The sequence below is a fragment of the Rattus norvegicus genome, chromosome 2, assembly GCF_021556685.1.
Source record: "Rattus norvegicus strain SHRSP/BbbUtx chromosome 2, alternate assembly SHRSP_T2T, whole genome shotgun sequence".
Taxonomy (NCBI): domain Eukaryota; kingdom Metazoa; phylum Chordata; class Mammalia; order Rodentia; family Muridae; genus Rattus; species Rattus norvegicus.
This window is the reverse complement of record NC_141535.1, coordinates 169809816-169816653: the sequence shown is the minus strand read 5'-3', so window position 1 is coordinate 169816653 and position 6838 is coordinate 169809816. Positions and strand designations below refer to the sequence as shown.

Genomic DNA, 6838 nt, shown 5'->3' with positions numbered 1-6838 from the left:
TACTCAGAATGGTACTTGGTGTTTTACAGCAACGACACAAAGGAACGTTGTAAAGGGAACCCAGAGGGGGAAGAATTTGAATCATCACTGTTTGCACATAACATCATCCTACAGATGCATTGAAATCACCATCTTATTTCTAATGTTATTCTTCGAAGAATTAGAAAAAAATATGAAATTAATATGGAAACAGAAATGACCACAGAAAACCAAACCAATTCTAATCAGGACAATAAGAGATACTACAATATATCTGATCGCTAATTGCCTACAGTGCCACAGTGCCACAGCCAGTGGGGACTGGCATAAACGAACAGACATGTAGACCAAGGGAACAGAAAGCAGAACCCAGAAATAAATCTACATAGACATTGCCACCTAGGTTTCGAAAAAGATGTCTAAAAATATATCAGTTAAAAAAGTGTCTTTTCAACAAATGATATTGAAAAAAATGGGTATCCACGAGCAGAAGAACAAATTGTATTCATATCTTTCATCATGTAAAAGAGCAATTAAAATGGATCTAAGACCTTAAATTAAAATCTGAAATGCTAAAACTTTAAGAGGGAGGAGAATACTCAAGACATAGACATGGGCAAAATTTTTCTATAATGCACATTGAAGGTTCGGGAACTAATTTCAAGAACTGACAAGTGAAACTGCATGAAATGAGATACTTTGACGCAAGGAAGGAAAATAACAGAGTGAAAAGACAGCTTTTCAGATTGGGTAAAATCTTTGCCAACTATACTTCAGAAGGGGTTAATATCTAGAATACATAAAGAACTAGAAATTTAATACCATAATAAAAGTCTTCCATTAGAAACCACGTCAATGAACTACATAGAAAATACTCAAAAGAATAAATACAATGTGAAATGCATATTTTTTAATGTGCTAAAATTCTTTAGTCCTTAGTCAATAGCAAAATAATAAAATAATGCTACTTCGAAATGGCATCTTACTCCCATTGTACGTAGATGTAAGGGATATCACAAAGAAGACCGACTCCAAGTCTACAAGTATTGGTGAGGATGTTAGAGAGAGGACACCTTATTCACTGTTGGCAGGAGTGTAACCTGGGATAGTCACTATGAAAATCCATACGGAAGTTTCTAAAAAAACTCAAAATAGAATTATCGTATCATTCAGACACATCAATCCCAGGCATAAACCTAAAATTCTCCAAATTCTACCACAGAGATAAACATTCATGTTTGTTGCTACAATGGTCACAAGACCAAGGAAACACAACCACATTATTTATTCATCAATGAATGATTGGAAGTGAAAGTATGATCTGGATGCAAAATGAAATCTTATTCAGCCAGAAAAAGAATAAAATCATGAAATTTGTGAGAAAATGGATGGATATGGAAATATCATCACATTAAGTGAGAAATCAGAGACCTTCTAAAGACAATAGTATATGTTCTCTTTCATATGTGGAATGTATATGTACACACACATACATATGTGTATATACACACATGTGTGTTTGTGTTTGTGTGTGTGTGTGTGTGTGTGTGTGTGTGTGTGTGTGTGTGATGGAATTAAAATGGAGACCACAAGAGAAGAAAAAGTTATATACACTAAAATAAGAATTCTTACTAAAGCTTGGATTATATCTGTTATATTTCACTATATGGAATTTCCTTTACTATCCAAGTTTGTTTCAATCTAGATTATTTATCTCTTAAATAAGAAAGAGTTATTTCTTTAGTTCATGATATTAGGGGCATGATGTTATGGGCATATCCCTAAAGGATGAGGTTCTGAAGATCATGCCAGTGCAGATGTAGATTTGGGTTGGCTTTAGGACCAAGTTCAAGGGTTTTGTCACCATTGGGCACTACAACAGTCATGTTCATCTTGGTGTTTACTGCTACAAGGAGTTAGCTAATGCCATCTGAGGGGCCATCATCTTGGCCAAGCTTTCCAGCATCCCTGTGTGGAGAGGCTGCTGGGGGAAGAAGCCCCATACTGTCCCAGACAAGGTGACAGGCTGCTGTGGCTGTGCTGGAGCATCTCATCTCTGCACCCAAAGGCACTGGCATCTGTCTATGTCTCTGTGCCCAAGAAGCTATTGCTGCTGGCCAGTCTTGATGACTGCTACTCACTTATTAGCCAGGGCTGCACCGACAACTTGGGCAACATTGCCAAGGCCACCTTTGATGCCATCTCTAAGACCTACAGCTACTTGTTCCCTGACCTCTATAAAGAGACTGTGTTCACCGAGTCTCCTTGTCAGGAGTTCATTGACCCTCTGTGAAAACCCACAGCAGCGTCTCTGTTGAGGACCCGGGCTCCAGCTGTGGCTACCATGTAGTGTTTTTATACAGGAAAGATAAAGTGAATTAAATCGCTCAAACAGGGGGAGCACGGCTTGCTGTCTTCACGTCCTCCATACATCTTGTAATGCTTTTATACCACCCAGTTTTGCAACAGAAACTAATGAGATGGTTGCTGGGAAGGCAATGTGCACCTGTGGCTGACAAGGCTACATAGCCTGGCTGATATATTGCTGCAATCATAATTATGAGAACACAGAAGAGGGAGAACCTTTGTTGAATTATAGCACCCAATTTGCATTTTCTATTAATTATTGTTGGGGGAGTAAGAGGATACAATGAATAGAGCAATAATTAATAACCTCTTATGTCCTTATTTCTTTTTATATTAGGCACATTATGATTGTCCTTGACCAATAAGAGTACTTAACCTAAAAAAAACCAAATCTTTTTGTAAATGAAGATTTCACAAGTGTTTGAACATAAATATGTCCTTTATTTTAAATTAGAAAAGTACACAGTTGTTGAAGCATATTTAATTAACACATTTTACTTATAATTAAACTAGAAAATCTGAATTTTCTTTCAGCTTGTTAGATTATTTTCAGTCCTGAATTTGGTCTCAATAGTGTTTTATTAACTAAAATTTAGAAAGGCTGATCAAACTTAATTATTTCCATTATGCTTTTTTTGAGGAATTGAAAAGAAAGTAATCATTTATTAAAGATAAATAAATATAAATTGAAATAAAATTAAAAGCTGGTCCATTTTATTATTTTAATATTTATATTTCAAATCTTGTCCCCCTTCCCAGTCTCCCCTCCACAACCCCCCATCCCATTCCCCACACACCCACTCACTCCTGCCTCACCCCTCTAGCATTACCCTTCTTTGGGCAACAAGCCGCCACAGGACCAAGTGCTTCCCCTCCCACTGATACCAGATAAGGCAATCCTCTGCTGTATGGGTGGCTGGAGCCGTGGACCTACCCACATATACTCTTTGGTTGGTGGTTTAGGCCCTGGGAGTTCTGGGGACTCTGTTTAGTTGATATTGTTGTTCTTTCTGTGGGGTTACAATCCCCTTCAGCTCCTTCAGTTCTTCCCTAAGCCTTCTATTGGGGTACCTGGGCTCAGTCTGATGATTGGCTGTGAGTATCTGCATGTGTCTTAGGGCTGGCAAAGCCTCTCAGAGGACAGCTATATCAGGATCCTGTCTGCAGTCACTTCTTGGCTCCAGCAACAGTGTTGGGCTTTGGTGTCCTCAGATGAATGTGTCCCAAGCTGGGGCAGTTTCTGGATGACCTTTCCTGCAGCCTCTGCCCTGTTTTTTGTTCCTGCATTTCCCTTAGACAGGAACGATGTGGGGCATGTCTATCTACACTGAGTGGTCTCTTCAGGCTCTCTTTCCTTACTGTTGGGCATTTCGCTGGTCCATTTTTTAAATCCCAGCGTTTGGAAGAGGAAAACTGAAGGGATCAGTTCAAGGTCATCTTTAACTACATAGCAAGATTGAAGTCGGTCTGATTTGCATGAGACTGTGTCAAAGCAATAACCACAACAATAGCAACAACAAATTAGAAAAACCAATGCTAATTTATTGACAGAGTGATATTATCTTTCAAAAGTAGTTTGGATTCAGGAACAGAATTATGTAAAGATAAATTCACAAGGCTGTTTTTAGATGAGTCAGGATATGACTAACTCACAATTTTTCTGAGGAGCGAATACTGTAGAAAACATCATTTTAAAAGTAAGTTACAGTCAGTGTTAGGAATTTTTGTTTAAATGTTCTAAGAAAACACTAAGAACATGCAGCATAATAAATCTATGTTCCATCCCCTGTTATATTACTCAGGCTATGATCTGCAGAAAAATTCTCATAAACTTCTCGTAAACCCTTTTTCCCCACCCTCTCACCTGACGTCATTCAGGCTAGCCTTGAACTCACAGCATAGCCAAGGATGAGCTTCAGATCCTGACTTTGCTTTCATATTCCAAGTGCTGAGATTACATCTGTGAAGAGACACATCTGACTTGAGATGTTCCTGCCATCTTTTTAAGAATAAGCCCATCAGTTTTACTGACCTTTGCCAAAAATGCCAGCAAATTTTGTTTCTTTAACTTTATCATTTATACAGATTACATTCTTGGTAAAACCACTTTCCCTCAGACATTGAGGCAATAATACTATCAGAAAAGCATTCTGTAAAATTAGGCCTACATAAGAAAAAGAAATTGGAAAAACTAACAAATGTAGAAAATTTAAACAATCTTAATAAGTTACAGATTATAGAAGAAATCAAAGAGTATGTATTTATTAACACACTGAAACAGTGTTGAAGCTGTTGAAGACTATGAGGATTTCTAAAGTTGGAATGAATGCATTTTGCACTATGAGATGCCTATGAGCTATAGGAAGAAAGAGAAGGTTATGGATTGAATGAGTTATATTTTTACATAAAGTCCGCAAGGGGTTGACTTATGATGGCTGACATTGATTGACAGGGTCTAAAACCATCTACGACACAAGCCAGCTGTAATGTTTGTGAATAATTTTCTAGATTCCTTTGATTGAGGTGAGAAGCTCTACTAAGTATGAAAATTAACACTTCATTGGTGTTAGCAGTTCTTTGAGAGTTTTGTATAAGACTGTTTTGATCATACTCACCTCCCCTACTCTTCACAGATCACACCTCTGAGCACCCAGTTCTTTATCCTTTATTCTAACTACTCATGACCAATTTGTGCTACTAAATATGCTCAAATGTGGGAAATCCAGTTGAGTGTGGTCTATTTACACACAAAAAGGAGTCTATTCAGACTTCTCATTTCTATTTTTTCTTGAGTTAATTTGGGTTATTTTTGTTATTCTGGGTATTTATTAATTTTGTCTAGATTGTCTAATTTTGACATAGAATTGTTTACCACCGTTTAAAATGCTACCCTTAACACAAACCCTATCCCCCAAGCCAATTACCTACTGAATGACCACCTATCTCCAGAAGTTTCTTTCACTTTCCAATACAATCGCCTTGGAATCCAAGTCTTTAACACATTAGTTCCAAATTTTATCACTGAGGTTATACTCTTGGGAACTATTGTAGCCTTTTTGCCATGTTTTGTAGTCTGTTTCAGGTATGGTCTGATATCCTTGGACCATAGTTGTATTGGCCTCTGTGTATCCTCCAGGCTGACATTGAAGAAGCATTTTCTATGTCACTATTTGGGACGGTGAATCTACTCGGTGATCATTTAAGGTTAAATTCTGTCCTTGAAATAAATATGGATTTTTTTCCTAAGATGAGATTTCCAAGAGCAGAGTTTTGCCTTGGGGATGCCTTTGCTATTATCCTACTGCAGAAGATGAAATTTCACTTTAAAAGTGTGACTCTCTTCAACGGTTATCATTGTTCTCATACTCCCATTGTCTATGAGTTTAACTCCCTCCTACCCCCATCAAACAGGATATTATTTGCTCTGTCCTCATAGATATTTTATAGCTATTGATATATCAGGGTGTTATCACAATGAGTGGTAAATATGATACAACCTTAATGCTAACCCGTCTTGAAATGTCCTCTGCCAAATAAATTAGTTCATAAATTTAAATTCAAATTTCTCAGGCTATTGTCTGAGCCCATCCAGATTCTCTGCCGAGGTATAACACAAATAACTTCCAGTTCTCTGCTTCTCATTTCCTTCTAAAATCTTATGTCCTGGGTCTCTAGACTCCTCATTTTTTTTTGGCATTCTGGTCTTTCTGGTCCCTGCCAGAATGGCCCATTAGGTTCTGCTTGTAACAATCTATGGTGTTTCTAGCCCCAAGTTACAAAAACTTGTACATTTCCTCCACAAATCAATTCCATAGTTCCATGACCATATGCTCCATTGCAGAAATGACCCTGTGTTTCAGTAACAATTTTGCATTAGCTGTATTTATTGTTGTGGTGACAAAATATAAGACAAACAGAACTCAAGAAAGGAAGGGATCATATTGGCTAACAGTTTTAGGTACAATCCATCAAGCTGGGCAAGCCATGGTGACAGGAAATTGAGGCAGTTGGCTATATTACACTTGCAATCAGGAAGGAGAGAGAAATGGATGTTGGTTTTCAGATAATTTTTCTTTCCTTTTTGCATGCATGGGACTCACCCCATGGGATGGTTCTGCCCACATTTTCCTTCCCCCAGTGAATACAATCTAGAATATCTCTAGACATGCTCAGAGACTAATGTTCTGAACAATTCTATATTCTGTGAAGTTGGCAAAGAATAATAACTATTATGATCCTCCAATTGATATAGAAAACCAAGAACCCAGAATAGCTCTTCACCATCTTAGAAGAGCAGGGCAGGATTTGAGGACTTATGCTTCCCAATGTAATAATTCCCTGGAAAGCTGTACTAACTAGGATTATGAAGGGCCAGCTCAGAGACACATGCATAAGTAAATGGAATTTAATTTTAATCTAGAACTAAATTCTTGCCTTTGTGAGCAGTTGCAAGAACACTTGCATAACCACAATCCAGAGGATGAAGTTGGCT

General features: G+C 37.7%; 1 pseudogene; it reads left to right on the top strand.

The window, feature by feature from the left end:
* The first annotated feature begins 1748 nt into the window (after window positions 1-1748).
* Window positions 1749-2329, top strand: Eno1-ps4 (enolase 1, pseudogene 4; annotated as a pseudogene).
* Window positions 2330-6838: the final 4509 nt, after the last annotated feature.